Source organism: Schistocerca cancellata, chromosome 6 (assembly GCF_023864275.1).
Source record: "Schistocerca cancellata isolate TAMUIC-IGC-003103 chromosome 6, iqSchCanc2.1, whole genome shotgun sequence".
In the NCBI taxonomy this organism is placed as follows: Eukaryota; Metazoa; Arthropoda; class Insecta; order Orthoptera; family Acrididae; genus Schistocerca; species Schistocerca cancellata.
In genome coordinates, this window is record NC_064631.1 from 247,373,249 (window position 1) to 247,395,702 (window position 22,454).

Genomic DNA, 22,454 nt, shown 5'->3' on the forward strand with positions numbered 1-22,454 from the left:
CTGGATGAAGCACCTTCGCCACAAGGACTTTATTGTAGGTGACTGGTCCTGTGAAGATGCAAAAGAAGGCCTGAAGAAGAACAAGAAGAACAGAATTCTCCTCCTGATAATATACGAGCAATTATTGTAGGTCCATCCAATTGTGGGAAGACTAATGTCCTCATAAGTCTGCTAAAAAATGTACATGGGGTCCAATTTGAACATGTTTATGTATTCTCAAAAACATTGTTTCAACCCAAGTATCAGCTATTGCAGGAGATATTGCGCAGTGGAGATGGTGTTACATACACGACATTCAGTGAAAGTGGTGATATCCCTCCACCTGAAAAAGCGAAGCCAAACACCGTCTTCATATTTGACGACGTTGCTGTGGAAAACAAAGACCACATTCGAAAATATTTCTGTTTCGGTCGTCATATGGGTGCTGATGTATTTTATCTAAGCCAGACATATTCCAGAATCCCCGAACGGTTGGTCAATGCAAACCTCATTATAGCCTTCAAACAAGACAACCTGAATTTAAAACACATTTACCAGACACATGTCGGAACTGACATGTCGTTCAATGATTTTGTAAAGATATGTGCAGATTGCTGGAATCATTCACAGTATGGGTTTCTCGTTATTGATAAACCAAGAAAACTGAGTGATGGTAGGTACAAGCGAAACTTTCAAGAGTTTTTGCATATGTAGCACGGTAAGAGAGCTTAGTACATCAGTATACGCTGCACCACGGACAAATTCGGGCGTATGTCTAGCTCTCAACCCGATAGAATGGGTGTACACAGACAGAACATTCGCTTGTACATGGATGCGAAAATTCAAGCTATTGTGCATAAAGTTGGAGGTATGCGCAGGTAAACAGACATATTACCAGACTCTTTTGAAAATGGCGAATGTGAGTTAGTTAATGAAGTCAATAAGAAAGTAGCCGACTTAACTGAAAAGGTCGAGGTTATTGAGGGGAAAATAGATGTAGAGTTCCTTGTTGTTGAGAAGGGGGAGCACGTACATAGTAAGAGGAAGGTGAAAATGACTAGATATATGAAGCTTCCCATTGCAGAGATGTCTGATTAGTATACACCAAGATGTCGACGAAGCAGCTCATTAGAATGAGGTTGTTTCAGTAATCTCGGAGATTAGAGAGAGAGGTATCATTGAATAAGTATGGTGACAGCAGTTTGAGAACTGCACAAACCAGCACGCAAAACATACCCTCATAGGCATGTTGTGATAGGTTTGGATGACTTGTGATCTTGTAGATAGGAGTGAATATTCACATGAGAATAATGATTCAAATATATTTTAGTGGTTATTGATACATACTCCAAATTTACCTGGGCATTACCTGTCAAAACAAAAACGGGTAGAACTGTCGCGGATGTTTTTGAGTGTTTGCTACAGACAGGGACGAATTGATGCCCAGACAACCTCCAAACTGATCACGGTGGGAAGTTCTACAATAGGTATTTCAAGACCGTGATGCAGCGGTACCGAATACATCACTACTCAACACTCACTCGCCTGAAGGCAAGTATCGTGGAGCGCCTGAACAGAATCTCAACTGCCAAGTCTCTGCAATTTATTTCTACTATTTTTTACCGGAGGCAGCACTATACAAGCTCCATGGAATGCAATTTGCATAGTTACATACAGTCTTGTAAATGGGATTCCACATTAGCATTTTTCCTTTTATCATTTGTCTATGTCCAAATAGGTGAAGATAGACGTGTTTGATTTAATCATTATTATTTAGTTTTTATGTATATCTGCATCTGAACAGGTGACTACAGATTGATGTGATATATTTTATTATTATTATTGACTAAATTCGTCTGCGTCCAAACAGGTGACCACAGACACATGTTGCTTTTCAATCATTATATTAATATGTTTTTAAGTTTGCCTGCGTCGAAACAGGTGACTGCAGACACATGTGATTTTACCGTAATCGTTATGATAAAACATGTGCTTTCTTACAATTCCTGCACATGGATACTTTTACTCTAAAGTTGAGTGCAGCCTTTTTTACTATTTCTCCCCGGAATGATTTGTTCTCTGCTCGCCCATTTGGGTAAAAGCCGCTGCAAAACCGAGGGAAAACCAGGGCAGAGCTATAAAGACTGTACTCTTATTAAACATTTAAATACATACACTACTGGCCATGTAACATGGTGGTGCGTAACGTAACTACACTACTGGCCATTAAAATTGCTACACCAAGAAGAAATGCAGATGATAAACGGGTATTCACTGCACAAATATATTACACTAGAACTGACATGTGATTACATTTTCACGCAATTTGGGTGCATAGATCCTGAGAAATCAGTACCGAGAACAACCACCTCTGGCCATAATAACGGCCTTGATACGCCTGGGCTTTGAGTCAAACAGAGCTTCGATGGCGTGTACAGGCACAGCTGCCCATGCAGCTTCACCACGATACCACAGTTCATCAAGAGTAGTGACTGGCGTATTGTGATGAACCAGTTGCTCGGCCATCATTGAACAGACGTTTTTATTTGGTGAGAGGTCTGGAGAATATTCTGGCCAGGGCAGCAGTCGAACATTTTCTGTATCTAGAAAGGCCCATACACGACCTGCAAGATGTGGTTGTGCATTATCCTGCTGAAATGTAGAGTTTCGCAGGGATCGAATGAAGGGTAGAGGGACGGGTCGTAACACATCTGAAATGTAATGTCCACTGTTCAAAGAGCCGTCAATGCGAACAAGAGGTGACCGAGATGTGTAACCAGTGGAACCCCATACCATCACGCAGGGTGATACGCCAGTATGGCGATGACGAATACACGCTTCCAATGTGCGTTCACCGCGATGTCGATAACACGGATGCAACCATCATGATTTTGTAAACAGAACCGGGATTCATACGGAAAAATGACGTTTTGCCATTGGTGCACCCAGGTTCGTCTTTGAGTACACCATCGCAGGCGCTCCTGTCTGTGATGCAGCGTCAAGGGTAACCGCAGCCATGGTCTCCAGGCTGATAGTCAGTGCTGCTGCAAACGTCGTCGAACTGTTCTTGCAGATGGTTGTTGTCTTGCAAATGTCCCTATCTGTTAACTCAGGGATCGAGACGTGGCTGCACGATCCGCTAAGCCATGCGGATAAGATGCCTGTCATCTCGACTGCTAGTGATACGAGGCCGTTGGGATCCAGCACGGCGTTCCGTATTACCCTCCTGAACCCACGGATTCCATATTCTGGTAACAGTCATTGGATCTCGACCAACGCGAGCAGTAATGTTGCGATACGATAAACAGCAAACGCGATAGGGTACAATCCGACCTTTATCAAAGTCGGAAACGTGATGGTACGCATTTCTCCTCCTTACATGAGGCATCACAACAACGTTTCACCAGGCAACGCCGGTCAAGTGCTGTTTGTGTATGAGAAATCGGTTGGAAACTTTCCTCATGTCAGCACGTTGTAGGTGTCGCCACCGGCGCCAACCTTGTGTGAATGCTCTGAAAAGCTAATCATCTGCATATCACAGCATCTTATTCCTGTCGGTTAAATTTCGCGTCTGTAGCACGTCGTCTTCGTGGTGTAGCAATTTTAATGGCCAGTAGTGTAAATACAGACATAGTTACCTTCGCTTTGGTTTGTCATTAAAGTTTTTGCATACAATAGAATGTTCATCGTTATTTTTCCTTCGTGGTAAGTTGATGAAGTGATGAGGGAGTGGGCGCCGGATTGCGCTCCCGTCAGCGCCTACTGCAGATTGCGACGCCGCCGGAGCGAGCGATCAGCTGACGCGCGGCAGCGACGAGCCGCACACAGCCGCCTCTCGGACGTGCGTCGTACCCTACCCTCCTTGCAGCTGTTCTCCGCCACCGCTCTACAGCAAAATTTCATGAAGTGCAAGAACAGCAGAAGCATCAGTTCATTATAGATAAATAGATGTTTATTCTGCAGATAGGACAAGTACATGATTATTAAATCTATTTTATTGCTTCATCCAGCGTCAGTTTATGTGGTTTTGCGTATGAATTAATCGTCCACTCGTTAATACATACGAAGTCCACCGTATGACACTGCTTAAGTACAGTTCGTCACACTCTTGTTGAAGTTTATATTTCGATTTCTTATTGCTGCATGACACTGTTCAAATTCACAGTCTGTCCTACGTTAACGTTTTCTTTTTTATAGCGTCATACAGTTGCTGTGCCCCAGAGTAGGCTGTTTACGCAGTCACACTACTTCTTTTACACACCACACTGTCTATAACGTCACGAATAGGTATCTCCGGACACGCTTGCACAGATCAGCTGTTCTGCTCGCTTGCGCGGGCGGATTCCCATTGTTGATCTACTCTACTCCAATCGTTGGCGAGATATTGATTTTCTGATGTCCGTTGAGACCAGCTGTGCTTCGACTGCGTTAAGTAACGTCCTCCTCCGAAACACACTTATCAGTTTGCCACGGCCTGTAATCTATCTACAATATTTAACTTGAATACACTATAATAAAACTAAAGTCTCTGGCGTTGTACCGTTTATAACGTTTCATGAGCACTATCTATTACACGATAGTTCCCGTAAATGACGTCACTTTTGGTCACACTGAATCAAGTTTATTGACACAACGTTCATTCGGGTCTATGCACCCATAGTCACTGTTCCTCACACTGTGGCACAATAAATCGTTCATGAAAACTAACATTTTACTTACATGACGAAATACATAATGTATTCGTACTCACATTATAACTCATTACAATTCACATTAGGTATTGGTACTATTAGTACCTTCCTGTTACATATACTTGGCCAATTAGAACTTTTTTTGGACTTTTTGATATTAGTCTGGTTTATACAATAACTCAGTTGGTCACATAATAAAAGCACTCCGTCTTCAGGCCACAAGTGGCCTACCGGGACCATCCGACCGCCGTGTCATCCTCAGAGGAGGATGCGGATAGAAGGGGCGTGGGGTCAGCACACCGCTCTCCCGGTCGTTACGATGGTGTTCTCGACCAAAGCCGCTACTATTCGGTCGAGTAGCTTCTCAATTGGCATCACGAGGCTGAGTGCACCCCAAAATATGGCAACAGCGCATGGCAGCTGGATGGTCACCCATCCAAGTGCCGGCCCCATCCACAAGCGCTTAACTTCGGTGATCTCACGAGAACTGGTGTATCCACTGCGGCAAGGCCGTTGCCCGGTCACATATTAAGACACATATAAACATATATTCACTGAATACAGGACTTCTCAATATGTCTGATTCCGTGATACTCTTAAAATCACTGTACTTGACAGTCGTGTTCACTCAAAACGTGAACGTATCTTAATGACATTGTATCTTCATAAATTCAGTAGATAAAACTACCTGGTTTCTACCTACTGATCTTTAATTTTTTCGTTTTGTTGATTCATGGCTCGTACCGTTGCATGTACTATAATCATGATCATTTAAATTCTTTAATTTTTTTAAAATTCTACATATACCATTGTATTTGTCATTACATGTTTCTAACAAATTCTATCATGACGTTAACTCCATAAAACTCTTACTACATACTACGATAAAACTTTCATCTTGACTACAAATAAATTGAAAATTCATTAATGAAAAGAAATATTACTAAGCCTGAACTTACATCTATTACATACATACATATATTTATAAAACTTCTTTAAATCCTTATATGGGTATAAACCCATTTGTTTCTTATTCTCAGGATTAGTTAGAAAATAACTACGCCATATGGTATCTTTTCAATCACATATGGTCCACTATACAATAATTGCCACTTCTTATTTCCTTTATTTGCAAGAGAGGCCTTCGGGTGGTTCTTTAGAAGTACCATCTCTCCTACTTCAAACTCTTGTACTTTCCCTAACTGTGGCTCATACTTATGTTTCCTAACTTCAGCACATTTCTTAAGAGAGGTCAAAGCTTTCCTGATCTTCTCTTCTTTAGTCGGCAGCCAAAAGTTTATCTTTGGCAATGGAGTTACCCACTAGTCATTTTCATCCTGCCTCTGCTGGCGTGTAATTGCGTGGCAGAATGTGGTAGATGGTTAAATATGTTCTCAAACATGTTTACATATTCAATCCATTTTACATGTTTATTCAGCGCATATGTCCACATGAATCTGTTAAATTCTTTGAATATGCATTCCACTGGACTGGCTTCCAGATGGAACCTATCTATCGGTATCTGTTTTATACTACAGTTTCTCAGAAAATTTCTCCACTTGTAATCTATAAAATACAAAGCATTATCTGAAATGATAGCTTCTGGTTTACCAATTATGGGTATATAATCTTTTTCTATCCTGTTCATAATGGCTGTAGTTGAAGAGCATTTGATCGGATACATCTTTAAATATTTGGAAAATACATCGTAATCTGCCAGTATATACTTGCACCCTCCTCATGCTGTCGAGGGTGCTCCAGTTAACTCCAAGGAAACTAGTTGTAAGAGGTGTGTCGGTAAGCTTGCAAGTAATACGTTTCTTGCTGAATAGTTGCTCAGTATCGTTTTCTGACATATGAGACATGTTCTCAAAATTCTGTGAACATACCTCCCTAAATTTGTGTAGTAGCAAAACCGTTCCATCTTAGCAAAAGTTTTATTTATACCAAGATGCTCCCGAGTTTTATGGGTATACCAGATAAAGTCTTGCAAACAACTTTCCGGAATGCACTCGCATCACCGTTCTTCCTCTTTCTTAGGTTTATGGTACAAAATGCTATCTGTTGTCTTAAATTGCTTGGCTAACTCATATTTTGGATTCTCAGTGATAATTTGCACAATGTTTTTCCACTTACAGACAGCAGTTTGCAATTCAGATATGTGTTTACACATATCTAAAAAGTTACATTGGTATGTTTGATTTTTAATCAACAGTACATTGTACTCTGATGCCTGTTCGATAAGTTCTACATTTTCAGACATGCCCTGTGGCAACCTGGACAAAGCATCAGCAATGCTGTAATGTTTCCCATTAATATATACAATTTGGAAGCGATATTCTTGCAACGCTAAAGCCCATATCGCTAAGCATGCATGTAACAGTTTACATGTTAACAAGAAACTTAAAGATTGGTGATCACAGTACACCTTTACTTCTTACCGTAAATGTAAAAATGAAAGCTAAGGCTTCAAGTTCCGTTACTGAATACAATCGTTCACTTTCTATTAGTACACGACTCGCAAAACTTTAATCTGGTGTTTGCCGTCTGTTTCATCCACTTGGAACAGACAAGCTCCTAGTCCTGTAAAAGATGCATCAGCAGCAATGCACAAATCTTTCTCCATGTTGGGGTGGCACAGAATACCTGCGATGACTAATCCTTGCTTGATTCTATTGAACTCTCTCTAACAGGCGGAATTCCATTGCCAAACTATATTTTTCTTGAGCAGATTTAACATCACATTGCTGTTTAATGATTGATCGACCACAAAACGCCGGAAAAAGGATACTAAGCCCAAGAACGCTTTCAATTGCCTTTTTGTTCTAGGCGATGGAAAATCCTATATGGCTTGTATTTTCTTCTCATCAGGCACAATCCCTAAGGGTGAAATGACATGCCCCAGAAATTTAATTTTTTCTCTACCGAATTTTGAGTTATTTAGATTGGCAGTGACTCCCGTCCTTTCGAATTTGCTCAATATTCTATTTATTATCTCAATATGCTCTTCCGAGGTGGGAGTCGCAATCAAAATGTCATCCATATATACGGTGGCTCTATCAAGCAACTCAGTGCCTAACACTGAAGCCCTCGTATTTAACCTGAATGGGAGCCCTTTGAACTGGTAACTCCAGCTAGTGAAAATGAAAGCTGTATACTTTCTTGACTGCTCCATCAAAGGCATCTGCCAGTAGGAATTTCACAAATCTCTGGATGAAAGATACTTCACTCCAAAGAACTTTTGCAACTGTTCCTCCAAATTCTCTGGTTTGGTCCTTACTGGCACAGTAACCTTATTAATGTCACGAGTGTCTAACACCAGACGTATTTTACTACTATCTTTTGTAACCATTAGTAACGGGCTACTATCAGGTGACATTGATGGCTCAATTATTCCACATTCTAGCATCTTTTGTATCTCTTGTTTGATTGCCTCCTTTTTCGACCATGGAATGGAGTAAGTAGCATTACAAAATGTCTTGTGTGGTATCACATCAATATTATATATGTAACCTATGACGATCCCTGGTATCTCAGAGAATACCTCTATATATTCCGTTAATAGCTGAGATAACTGTAATTGTCGCTCTGGTGTCAGATACGTGGATTCCTTTACTCTATTACTGATTGAGGCCGTGTGGGATTAGCCGAGCGGTCTAAGGCGCTGCAGTCATGGACTGTGTGGCTGGTCCCGTCTGAGGTTCGAGTCCTCCCTTGGGCATGGGTGTGTGTGTGTTTGTCCTTAGGATAATTTACGTTAAGTACTCTGTAAGCTTAGGGACTGATGACCTTTTAAGTCCCATAAGATTTCACACACATTTGAACTTTTTTTTTTTACTGATTGACAGGGCTCTGTGTACTAACATTCTCTCCATCTTGATGGCTATAATCCCCCCCCCCAAAAAAAAAATACTGCTGCATATACAGCATTTTTGGCAGGGTACACTTCACTTTAACATTCTGCCAATACTTGCCATGTATAGTGCTCAGCAATTCCAGTTTCACTCTCACTTCTCCAAACTGCAAATACGTTGACAGAGGTCCATATAGGCATTCCTTTCCCTCAAAAACTCCCAACCCAGAATACAGGCGACTCTCAATCCCTTTTCAACTAGGAATGTGCAATTGAATGCTCCATTTCCCATAAATACGTCCACCTGTGCCTGGTTCTTCACTATCTGTGGTTGGGCACCAATAGCCCCCAACACTTTGCAGTTCTGAACTGGCAACATTGACACATTATGCAATTGGCACAATTTCCTATAGAAAACATAACCCGCACCATTAACCATAACTCCTATACCAATCATGATATTGACCAGTATACTAAGAACTTCAGCCTGAACCACAGCCTGTATCAACTCACTATCTACTTGGTTACATCTCTTATTCTCCCATAAAAGTTACTCCTTCACCCCAATACCATTATTATACAGCATCTTAACATAGTCACTACATCATGTTTCTTCTTATTCTCTTGTGTGCTCTCCGTCTGTCCCACAGCTAATTGCGCCCGTCTTTAGTTTGTCGAATCGGTTGATGTAGGACGATTGTCATTCGTCAAATCAACTATTCTCACACTTTGATTCTGATTTTGCCAAGCCGGGTTGTTTGAAGTACCTGCTTCACCATGTTCGTTCCTATTATTGCCATTGTTTGGAAATCTTTCTGTGTTATTCTGACTATCCTCTCTCAGATACCATGGCATTGCAAATCTATTCTTCCACTGTGGCCCTGTGTCTCGCAATTACTGTTGATTGCCACCTCCTGGGCTAAACCTTTCCTCATACCTTCGTTTCCATCTGTGTTGGGGTGAACTATTTCCCCAAGCCCGTCTATTGTTATTACCTCTGTCACTAATCGGATGGCCGTTAAACGACTGGTTTCCGTTCATAGGTTTACCATTGTGGTTTCGCCCATTATAACAATTCCCACAATTATTCCAATCATTTTGTTTATTATTGTTCTTTTACTTATAATCACAACTATTTCCATTGCCACTTTGCAATTTTAAGTCTTCCTGAATTAAATCTATTGAATCCAGCATAGACAAGAAGTTATCCAGATCATTGTCTGGAAATGGTATAGTTTCCCTCTAATATTTGGCGGAAGTCTGGCCTTTAATAGCTTGATCACACAACGATTTGAGATCAGTTCATCCCAATATCGCATTTTGTTGATGTACTTTTCAAAATAATTTCTTAGGCTTCCTTGTTTAGAACTAATTGCCTCTGAACTATAGACTTCTTTTCTAAGTCTTTTCTGAATACAAGGGGACCAGTATTTATTTAGAAATGCCTTCTCAAATTGTTCACACATGTAGCTGGTTTCAGCTGCATCTGTCGCCCATAGAGCAGCATCTCCTATTATGTGCGAAACAATAAACTGTATCTTTTATTTCTCTGTCCATGCTCTGGGCAGTACGTTTCGAAAACTCTTTATAAATACAACCGGGTGGATATTTTTCTTATTGGTGGAGAAGCTTTGGAACTGTCGGTGTTTAATTAAACTGTATTCCACCATTATTGAAGATACAGTGGGCACAGTCCTCGCTCCATTCAACGGTTCACCGTTAGGACTAAACGTTCGCGCCTGTACCCCACAAATTGTATTATAGTGGCAGAGAACGGTGGATTTTCGTGTGAAACATGCGAAGCAGGTACATAATTATCATCTATTCTTATGTTATTTACTCTTTCCTGTTCTGTCTGATTGATATGACTAATCGAGTGAACTGCGAGAATTGCGCGTGGCACTTCTGATTGTATTTTATAGTTTATTTATTTCTCTTTGTTATTCATCCATTTTTCTACTTTTTCTTCGACTTTATTAGTATGTTACGTAAGGCAATTCTGTATACTTTCCTCATTTTCTATCTCTATATTTTCTACGCTCTCAATTATGTTCTGAATGTCTTCCTTCATGTTATTCTGCTCTAGTTGCAGATTTTGTACGTCTGTTGTTAAACAAGCCACCGAATTTGGAAATTCCTGGTACGCTTGTTTCAAACTGGCTATGACTGCTTTCATGACTTCTAAATTTTAAGCTATTCATATATTCTGTTTTCCCTCTCTTTTTCCCTTTCTTCCCTCTCTCTTTCTCTCTCCCTTTTTAACTGTATTCATTCCCTCCATCTATCTCCTCCTGTTGCTTCTGGAATTGATCTAACTTCATTAGAATTGCAGTTACGGTGTCGTAACCAGGCGCGTTTCACATAACTGTTTGTTTAGTTGCGGGCGTGGCTGTTTCACCTGCAACAGTTGGCAACACGCTGCTATCACCGCTACGCTCAATTTCTGCGCGCTGATGTGCAGTTTCTACTTCATGATTCGTAATATTTTCCTGTCTATTTCTATTGGATGTAGATCCCATGGAGATTTCCTCCAATTCGTTGTCACTAACCTCTCGTGAATCTGCTTCCATATCAACTTCTCTCCAAGTCTTACTACGTAATCTCATTGACTCTGTACGAGCAATTTATTTCTACTATTTTTTTACCGGAAGCAATTCTGAACCACCCCAATCTGAAAATTTAATACCGCTGGCCCTAATGTCTTTACGTCATTGTCTCCCACCCCACGCAACCTCAAGCATGATGACTTCTGACCCAGAAGGTACCACCTTGCCACTGACACTTGTGTCCAACAAGAACCAACAACTTATGTTTCCCACCTCTCACAGTTCTCACGATGTCACATTCCACCTCTGCATATACACTGAAGCGCCAAAGAAACTGGTTAGGCATGCGTATTCAAATACAGAGATAAGTAAACACGCAGAATACGGCGCTGCAGTCGGCCACGCCTGTATAAGACAACAAGTGTCTGGCGCAGTTGTTAGATCGGTTACTGCTACTACAATGGCGGGTTATCAAGATTTAAGTGAGTTTGAACGTGGTGCTACAGTCGGCACACGAGCGATGGGACACAGTATCTCCGAGGTAGCGAGGAAGTGGGGGTTTTCCCATACGCCCGTTTCACGAGTTTCTGTGAATATCAGGAATACATCAAATCTCCGACACCGCTGCTGCCGGAAAAGAACGGAACCAACGATGACTGATGAGAGTGGTTCAGCTTAATAGAAGTGCAACCCTTCCGCAAATTGCTGCTGATTTCAATGTTGGGCCATTAACAAGTGTCAGCATGTGAACCATTCAATAAAACATCATCGATATGGGCTTTCTGAGCCGAAGGTCCACTCGTGTACCCTTGATGATGGCACGACGTAAAGCTTTAAGCATTTCCTGGGCTCATGAACACTGCTATTGAACTTTTGGTAACTGGAAACATGTTGCCTGGTCGGATGAGTTTCGTCTCGAATTGTGTCGAGTGGATGGATGTGTATGGATACAGAGACAAACCCATGAATCCATGGACCCTGCATGTCAGCAGTGGACTGCTCAAGCTGGTGGAGGCTCTGTAAATGTGTGGGGTGTATGCAGCTGGAGTGATATAGGACCTCTCATACAACTAGATACGACTCTGACAGATGACATGTACATAAGCATCCTGTCTGATCACCTGCATCCATTCATGTCCATTGTGCATTCCGACGCAACTGACCAATTCCAGCACGACAATGCGACACTCCACACATCCAGAATTGCTACAGAGTGGCTCCACGAATACTTTTCTGAGTTTAAATACTTCCGCTGGCCACCAAACTCTGAAGACATGAACATTACTGAGCATATCTAGGATGCCTTGCAATGTGCTGTTCAGGAGAGATCTCCATCCCCTCGTACTCTTACGGATATTTTGGCAGCCCTGCAGTATTCATGGTGTCGATTCCCTCCAGCACTACTTCAGACATTAGTCGAGTCCATGCCCCGTTGTGATGCGGCACTTCTGCATGCTTGCGGGGGCCCTACACAATGCAAGTGTACCAGGTTCTTCAGCGTATATCTGTAACACCGAAACTTAATGGGAATGCTATGATTCATTTAACGCCTGTCCACATCCCTGTTGTCTATCCTTACCATTGCTTCTACTTTCCCACTGTTTGTATCCACCCATTCCATTTCTAAACCATTAAGGCTGCTGGCACTGCCTCTGGATATGCCCCAGTCATCCATAACTGTAACATATCTCATTAATGGGAAACACTCCTCACTTGTCTCGTACCCCTGTTGCTATATCAGTTTCTTCAAACTCATAGCCAGCCCAACAGCAGAGTACAAGGCTTTCAGGATACCTGCCTAAATCTTTCTAAACATGTTGGATTATAGAACCATCAGGAAGGTATCTATTGCCTCATGTTCGACTTCTTTGAGTGTAACCTTATTCATCCCATCACTGTTCCCAAATTTGTAAGTTTGTACATTAATCTTGTGAATCCTGTCTTTGAAACACAATACTGTTTCATCGTGTTTCTTCGACATTTTACTTACTTGTTCATGAAAAAACCTCGCTCTGTTTTGCTTTTTATACCGCTGTAGGAGGCCTGCTTTCAACTGATAAATGACTGTGTGTTTGCAAATACACCCCACTCGTGCTACACCTTCAGAAACGTCTCAGTTTAGCTGATGAGTCCGTACATGGTGGCACAATGGGGGTACGGTATAACTGGCCACGCTTTCCCTCCCAAATTTTCTAACAATTATGCCAGTCCGTCCTTAAACTGAAGTAGTGAGCTGCCACATAGGTTTTCTTCCTACCTGTTATGTGGATATACTCTCGTAGTTTTACGTCCCCTTAGAGAGATGTAGCAGCGCCGTCAGATTCTGAAAGTGCAATACTATTGTCTAAATTCTGCGTAATGAATTTTTTAGACAGGACACCATTATGGTGGATTTATTTAAGAAACCATGTAAAATGAACTTGTTCACACTGATTGTAAGCTAACTATTAGTGGTACGAGAGCATGGTGTACTGCATGACTAAATCGAAAGGCATCTTATCGACGACTGCCGACTATGACACACAGTCAGTAATTTCATCGTACAATCGGTTTACTTCGTATAGTATCGTACATCTGCACTTATGCCATAGTTATTCATTCATTTATTAATATCAGCGTTTCCTGGAATTGCAAAATTACTGAAATATCGTACGAGGGTTGGAACTTTAATAGTGGCAACTATTTATTTACAGCTCGTACAAAATAGATACGTGTTTCAAAGTTTTACTGACCTTCAAAGTAGTCGCCAGCATTGTGTATAACCAGTTGCCAGAGACGTGGAAGTCGTAGGATACTCTTCGCAGTGTCAGTTGTGTTGACAGTTCGAGTGGCGCGGTCTATTGCCCGACGAATTTGTAGCAGTTCTGAAGCGAATGCACTTCAGTTTAGAAATCGAGTTGAACTTACGAGGCCTTAAGTCAGGGGAGTGCAGTAGGTGGTATAGCGCTTAGCAGCTCCATCAGTTAAACAAATCAGTAACAGCTTGCACTGTATGTGCTTGAGCCTTGTCCTGCAAAATGATGGTCAGGTCCTACAGAAAGTGTCATTACTTCTGTCTCTATGCTGTTCATTTTTGAAACACAACCTACGACCAGCCAGGAATCAAACCCAGGCCCACTGCATGGAGGAGTGGATCGGAGAGGTACCAGGGGGCAGAGTGGGGCAGGGGGCGAATCCTCTGAGCCCTGGCCACAGTGTTGCCCCCATTGCCACCGAACCTATGGGGCACAGGGAAGTGGAAGATATAGGAAGCAACAGAAGTGGATGGCTTTATTTTCGTTTATTAATTTTTATTTTTGTTGTAATTTTTACTATTATTATGAAATTATGTGCAACAATGTCATCCACATAGAAAAAAAAACAAAAGACTGGGTAAAAGAAGAGAAAAATAGTTAAAATCCGCGCATTTATGGCACGCTCTCCCCTCTATGGAGGTTGGGGGTAGAATCGATCATAGGCGGCCTAAAGTCAGACACCGCCAAAGGAAGGTTAGGTGCCCTCAGCTCCAGGCACTCCCCAACAAAGTGGAGGTATTACAAACATCCCTCGAAGATAGTTGGAAAATAATGTTTGGTAACAGGGTGTGTGTTCAAGCACTGCATGGGAGTTTTGTAAATAGTTCCAGCAGTCGAGGCGGGATTTTGGCCCCGCATGGAAGAATGGCTCTGAGCACTATGGGACTTAACATCTGAGGTCATCAGTCCCCTAGAACTTAGAACTACTTAAACCTAACTAACCTAAGGACATCACACACATCCATGCCCACGGCAGGATTCGAACCTGCGACCGAGGCGGTCGTGCGGTTCCGGACTGAGCGCCTTAACCGCGAGACCGGCCCCGCATGGAATAGGTAACTGACCACCCATCCCTTGACCCATGTATTGGCATGAAATTTGGCGACAGGAAAATGTTTGTCCTCCAGATATAGAAGCAACAGCAGTTCGGTCGTATCTGGTGGAACTTGAACATAGCAGACAGTCATTTGCTGCATGAATCGCCAGATGTTTTGTGAAGAGGGGCAGGCCAGATAGTGATCATCAGTGCAAGTTGCTGGTGAAGAAGACAAAGAGGGGAATCCAACAAACCACTGTTGTGCAGCCGCTGTTTTGTGGCAAATTTGCTGTTGACTATGTAATATCACATTGCCTACTCACCCATAGGGAGGAATGCTGCTTAATGTACTCCACACTACGAGCCACCGGATGGAGAGATATCTGGCCTACATCACATTATGGGGAACACGATGCAGTAGTAAGTTATAAAAGTCCTTGGTCATAGATGGATGAATATCTGGGAGGCTGGTACATGTGTAATTGTAGTTGATGAAAAAGGCAGAAATGTGAGACAAATGAGGCACAATGTGGCCGACAGATGCTGGTGGGTGAGGTGAATGCAAGTAGGAGAACCTCAAGCAAGCTGTTTGTTAGGGATGTACCCTATCTGTCCAATTGTTTTCCCATGATACTCATATACAAGGCTGCATCCCACATATGGACGTTGCCATGGAGACAGGGTAAGTGTCTCTTAACGGACTTTGAAAATGGAATCAGCTGTCAGATAACAACTAAGGGCCATCTGAAAGTTGCATCCAATCGCCTTTGTTATAGGGAGCACCTGCACAGTGTGGGTCAATTTTAATGCCACGTAAAGATTAAGGAACTTAGCAAATTGAAATGCGTCCTGGCAGTGCAGGAGGTTGTGGCGGATGTCATTACGGATGATGTGTAACAGTTGATGGAAATTCGTTCTGACTGCACATGTGGAAGTAGGGGTAAAGGTGATGCCCAAGTACTGCAATGTCTGCACTAGCAGTAGGTGTGCCACTTCATCTTTCTGAAGGCCTCATCCAATGAACAGCAACAAAGATTTGGCGATGTTCATGGCACTGCCAGCCACAGGCTCATAATGGTAACCAATCTGAGGACTGCTTGAATCTCGAAGCCAGAGTGGAAGAGGAGGAGGAGACCATTAGCATATGCCAGATAGCAAAAAGTGTGTTGGCGAAGGGTGAGATCAGGGAGCTTGGTTGTGAACACCCCCCCCCCCCCCCCAATGAGAGGCTCATGAGCAAAAGTATACAGGATGGTAGCGAGGGGATACCCTTGCTAAATTTAATGGCAGATGGGTAATAGCCCTGCTGAACATCCATTGACTTGGGCTAATGAAATGGCACTCCTGTAAAGGCGCTGGAGGACATTGATGAAGGGAGGTGGGATGCCCATGTGGGCTGCAACCAAAAACAGGAAACGATGGTCCACTTCATTGAAGGCGCTATCAAAATATATAGCGACAACCACTGCATGCAGTCTGCAGGCTCCGCCATCACAATTAAGTCTCAGCATTCCCCCGTGGCAGTCTGTACATTAACCTGTTCCCTAAGTGTTGTTTGCTCTGGTGAGAGGACATGAGCTACATAGCCAGTAAACAGGCAAAGATCTTGTAATCAGTACTGAATGGGGTGAGCAGTCTATAGCTTGTGACTGTTGAACAATGGGATGGTTTGTGGACTGTAACAACGATGGCTGCTACAAAGGAGGGTGGGACTGTTTGGTCAGATGTCATCAGTTCTTGCAGTCCTTGAAACATAGTCATCCACCATGTTGCCATGATCGCCCAGAAGGCTCGGTAAAACTTAGTCAATAAGTCATCAATGATGGGCAATCTGTTGACTACACCCTTACTGGTTGTGTCATCAACTTTGTCTCTTGTGACAACCACTGTCAAACTATCTGCGTCTGAGAGGGGGTGGGTGCAGGTGATGTAATCCAAAATGGCGTCATCTGCTTCAGCATTCACATCTTCTTCCCTGTAAGTACATCAGTAGTGTTCAACAGATGTGTGAATGATATTCTGATTGGTCACCTGCAGGCCATGAGATGTGACCAGAGTATCGATGAGCTGCTGACAACACTGTCTTTCATCAGACACTATATGAAGGTAGTGGGGCAACAGGGGTATTAGGTCACTTTGTTGGTGTAGGTTGCCTACATTCAGGGGCAAGTAAACATTCAGAGGCAAACCTATGGTTCTCCGTTGATTGACAGGTCCTTAACCTATTGTTCTGCTAAGAGGATTATGACTCCATGGGGATAATCCTTCCTTTTGATTGACAGTTCCTTAACCTGTTTTTCTCCACCCCTCCCCTCCCCGTCCTCATCGCAAAGCCTCAGGAAACCTCCAGTCCCCCTCGCTCTTGCTGATACAGGTACACTTTCAAGCCTGAGTTATTCGAATAGCCCCTCTCACTCTTATCAATTTGATTGACTTTTTACTTAAATTGATCAATGAATTAACCCTTCCTACTCTAGTAAACCCTCCAACCTCCCTCCACTCTCCCCTTCCCTGTCTGGACGGCTCTGTGATGGAGAGAAAGGATCTCAGGACAGGAAATTCAATTACAAAGCAGAGGGTATATTGTTTATTTACAAAAATTCAGTTTGCTGGATTGGATCTCTCTTGTCATCATTCTCTGCTGTTTGGAAAGATGCAGGTCTTGTAAAGAAGGAATTAAATTGACCACTTTTCTTCTTATCCTGATCCTGCAAGGAATACTGTCATGAGACCCCAATCACACGTAATTACACTGTTAAAAATCTTTCGATCGTGAAGCACGCACTGTCCGCTATCCCCTGTCTACTGGCCCACACCCAGTGCTGGCTTGCGCCACTGCACATGCAGCTCACATGGGGATCTGCATAGTGGCGTGGCCATCAGTGGCCACACCATAAGCCTGACGAAGAGTGTCTGCTTGGGCCCGTGACTGACAGACCAGATGTCACGCTAATCCCTGAACAAAAGAACCTGAGAAATTCCTGTCAAAATACGTGCCCCTGTGGAATACCGACGCATGCAAGAACAACTCCCGAGGCAAATTCCTGACTGAGAATAGAAATTCAATTATATAGCATAGGATATACTGTTTATCTGTAAAATTCAATTTGCAGGTGCTGAATCTCACCTTTATTTGGTGGAGAAAGCTCACGTCCAGAAACTACATGTCCTAATTACGTAATTACGTAATACATGACTACATCTAAGCCGACAGTAGCGACATCTAGGGATGATGTAGGCAAACAGATTTCTGGTAGCGAAGTAGCCAGTTGCAATAATGACTGTATGGACGATGCGGCCTATTCTACACCTTATTTTAGATCTATATGACGATGCTATGCTGATTATATTTATATGTTTTGACGATGCCAATATGGTCTTATCACTTTAGGACATGGTGTAAAAAAATATTGTGATACGTTTTGCTGTATTATGTTGAAAGACACACTGGTCACTAGGTGTATATATTTGTATATTATAGATCTGAGGATGGTCATTACGGACTGAAACCGGTCATCATCTAAAGAATTCATATTGTGATCAAAGACTGGAATAAAAAACAAGGGAAAGCTGATGCAATTTCGATATCAGAAATAGAGTGAAATAATCCATTTGCACTATCCTGTCAAATTAATTGTTTAACAGTTTCCAAGAATCAAATAAATCGCTTAAAACACTCACTTCCATCTTACTATGATCCTTCTTCGTAATAAAACATATTTTCAACGTTTGGGTATCACAAACAATCATTATGCAAATCAAGTAATGAAATTTCCATCACAATAGATCGTAAAGTTAAATATACCTGGTGTCTCGTATGCGGCCTCCTCTACCACAATGTTTCCACTAAACATATCTGGTGAAATAAAATCCTGACAGTCACACAAATTCGCGATCACAAAGCGCACTCCGCCGACTGCAGGGTAGCTCGGTCCGCGCCGGCTGGGAGAGAGAGACCCACACCCAAACGCATCTGTGCACTCAGTACAACTATCGGAAACAATAAATTGATCAATCGAGAATTTGTCGTCATGATTGGGGTTTTTAAAAGTAATGTAGACTTTCTAAAATGATTCTCTCCGCTACAATCAGAAGAAGGGCCGGTCAGAGTGGCCGTGCGGTTCTAGGCGCTACGGTCTGGAACCGAGAGACCGCTAAGGTCGCAGGTTCGAATCCTGCCTCGGGCATGGATGTGTGTGATGTCCTTAAGTTAGTTAGGTTTAATTAGTTCTCAGTTCTAGGCGACTGATGACCTCAGAAGTTAAGTCGCATAGTGCTCGGAGCCATTTGAACCATTTGAATCAGAAGAAGGGAGGAAGGCTCTACTGCGTGATAGAATAGAAACATCAAATATCGCTGCAAGACAGAGTCCACTGCGATGCACTGAGAAGCGCTAATCACGACACACTTAAACCACAATCCACTCCACAGCAATAAGCTGTCATGGCAAGATGTCGGAGATAGCTGAAAACACTCGCACATCCTGAGCACTCAACTCCCAGCGCACCATACCCCTCAAACGCCGCTGTCACCAACGTTCAGGGACCAGAGAACCTATACACGCGGCGCCGGCAGTTGTGGCCGAGCGGTACTAGACGCTTCAGTGCGGGACCGCGCCGCTGCTATGGTCTCAGGTTCGAATCCTGCCTCGGGCATGGATGTGTGTGATCTCCTTAGGTTAGGTCAGGTTTAAGTACACTACTGGCCATAAAAATTGCTACACCAAGAAGAAATGCAGATGATAAACGGGTATTCATTGGAGAAATATATTATACTAGAACTGACATGTGATTACATTTTCACGCAATTTGGGTGCATAGATCCTGAGAAATCAGTACTCAGAACAAACATCTCAGGCCGTAATAACGGCCTTGATACGCCTGCGCATTGAGTCAAACAGAGCTTGGATGGCTGTACAGGTACAGCTGCCCATGCAGCTTCAACACGATAACACAGTTCATCAAGAGCAGTGACTGGCGTTCTGTGACGATCCAGTTGCTCGGCCACCATTGACCAGATGTTTTCAATTGGTGAGAGATCTGGAGAATGTGATGGCCAGAGCAGCAGTCGAACATTTTCTGTATCCAGCAAGGCCCGTACAGTACCTGCAACATGTGGTCGTGCATTATCCTACAGAAATGTAGAGTTTCACAGGAATCGAAAGAAGGGTAGAGCCACGGGTCATAACACATCTGAAATGTAACGTCCACTGTTCAAAGTGCCGTCAATGCGAACAAGAGGTGACCGACACGTGTAAGCACTGGCACCCCATCCCATCACACCAGGTGATACGCCAGTATGGCGATGACGAATACACGCTTCCATTGTGCATTCACAGTTATGTCGCCAAACATGGATGCGACCATCATGATGCTGCAAACAGAACCTGGATACATCCGAAAAAATGACGTTTTGCCATTCGTGCAGCCAGGTTCATCGTTGAGTACACCATCGAAGGCGCTTCTGTCTGTGATGCAGCGTCAAGGGTAACCGCAGCCATGGTCTCCCACCTGATAGTCCATGCTGCTACAAACGTCGTCGAACTGTTCGTGGAGATGGTTGTTGTCTTGCAAACGTCCCCATCTGTTGACTCAAGGATCGAGACGTTGCTGCACGATCCGTTACAGCCATGCGGATAAGATGCCAGTCATCTAAACTGCTAGTGATACGAGGCTGTTGGGATCCAGCATGGCGTTCCGTATTGCCCTCCTGAACCCACCGATTCTGCTAAAAGTCATTGGATCTCGACCAACGCGAGCAGTATTGTCGCGATACGATAAACCGCAATCGCGATAGGCTAATATCCGACCCTTATCAAAGTCGGAAACGTGATGGTACGCATTTCTCCTCCTTACACGAGGCATCACAACAACGTTTCACCAGGCAACGCCGGTCAACTGCTATTTGTGTATGAGAAATCTTTTGGAAACTTTCCTCATGTCAGCACGTTGTAGGTGTCGCCACGGGAGCCAACCTTGTGTGAATACTCTGAAAAGCTAATCATTTGCATATCACAGCATCTTCTCCGTGTCGGTTAAATTTCGCGCCTGTAGCACGTCATCTTCGTGGTGCAGCATTTTTAATGGCCAGTAGTGTAGTTCTAAGTGTAGGAGGCTGATGACCTCAGATGTTATGGCCAATAGTGCTTAGAGCCATTTTATACTCACGGCCGCAGCCGCAGTCGTGGACACTTGTGTGCGCCAGAGAGCCCAACCCCCAGCCATGGAGAACATCTGAGGATGGTTTGCGTGGCAGGACTTTAAATGTTATTAATGTCGAGTGCAAACGCCCATCGTTTTGAATCTTCTCTCACGCAACACACACACGTCCGCTTCTGTCGCGCTCACCCAGCACACAGGTCACTTCGCCACCCTCGCTGCTCCGGGCGAGATCAGATAGGTAGGCGCATTCTTTGTACACATCAAAGCCCGAGCTAATCCATTATTTCCAGTTGCCGCCTCCTCTGGCCACCGCTGCTGCCAGCCACAGTGCACTACGAAACAAGCAGCTGCGGCCTGGACGTATGCAGTAGTTCTAATCAGTTCCACCATGACATAGACTACTCAGTTTAAAAAACCCACTTTACCCAATCTGCGGCAACGACGTTGTTGACCATACACCTCAAATTTTTCACGCGAAACCTAGTTTCCTCCCGTTAGTTTCGAAGATACAAGTAATCGCACAATACACACGTTTTTGCATCGCTAATGTGTCATTGCTTGTTGTGAAAATCCTGTACATAACTATGGCATAGGCTATATTCCCTCTTAAGTATTCTTTCATCAGGTAGAAAAATATCTTTTCTTATCTGTCACATCCTGCATCATAGTACTAGAATATTAAACTCATTTTTGGCTCATGATAAGCTCTAAGATCTACCACTGTCACAGGATGCCTCCTCACTTTCGAACTCTCTCTTAAGGTAACAACACAGAGAATTTCTAAATATAAGTTCTATACTACGTATCACTTTATAAATTCGGTAACGCTTACGATTTTATTACTTTGGTCTCTCACCGTGTAAGTGAGAGATTCCAATATCGCTAAAAGATATCGCCGCAACTAAAAAAATACCAAGTGAAGAATCATATCCGTGGTGCCATACATCGCCTACACCCGTCAGGTGGCATGTCGCTGACATCAGATTATAGGCTAATTAATTAAATTGCCCATGAGAGTCACTTTGCATGGCGAGTAGTTTGTCTTTTTCAGTTGTCGGATTACACTCACCGGCTAGTTCAAATGGGAATCCGTGGAGGGACGACGATGTTTTTTTTCGGAGAACACTACTGAAAACCGACATTTGAAGCTGACCGTAGAAGGATTCTACCGTCAGAAACATACGTTACGCGTAAGGACCGCGCTATTAAAAACATGATCACAGTGACTATGTTACCTTAACCCTACATAAGGAGCAGTCTTGGTTCTACAGGCACACCAGAGTTGCTAAAATTGTAACGCCTTCTGGTAGGAATGCTATCAGTGATTTGGAATCAAGTCTCTCTATCTAACCACATACTTGCGTCGGATCCTATGGAGACGTCTGCTAATGAT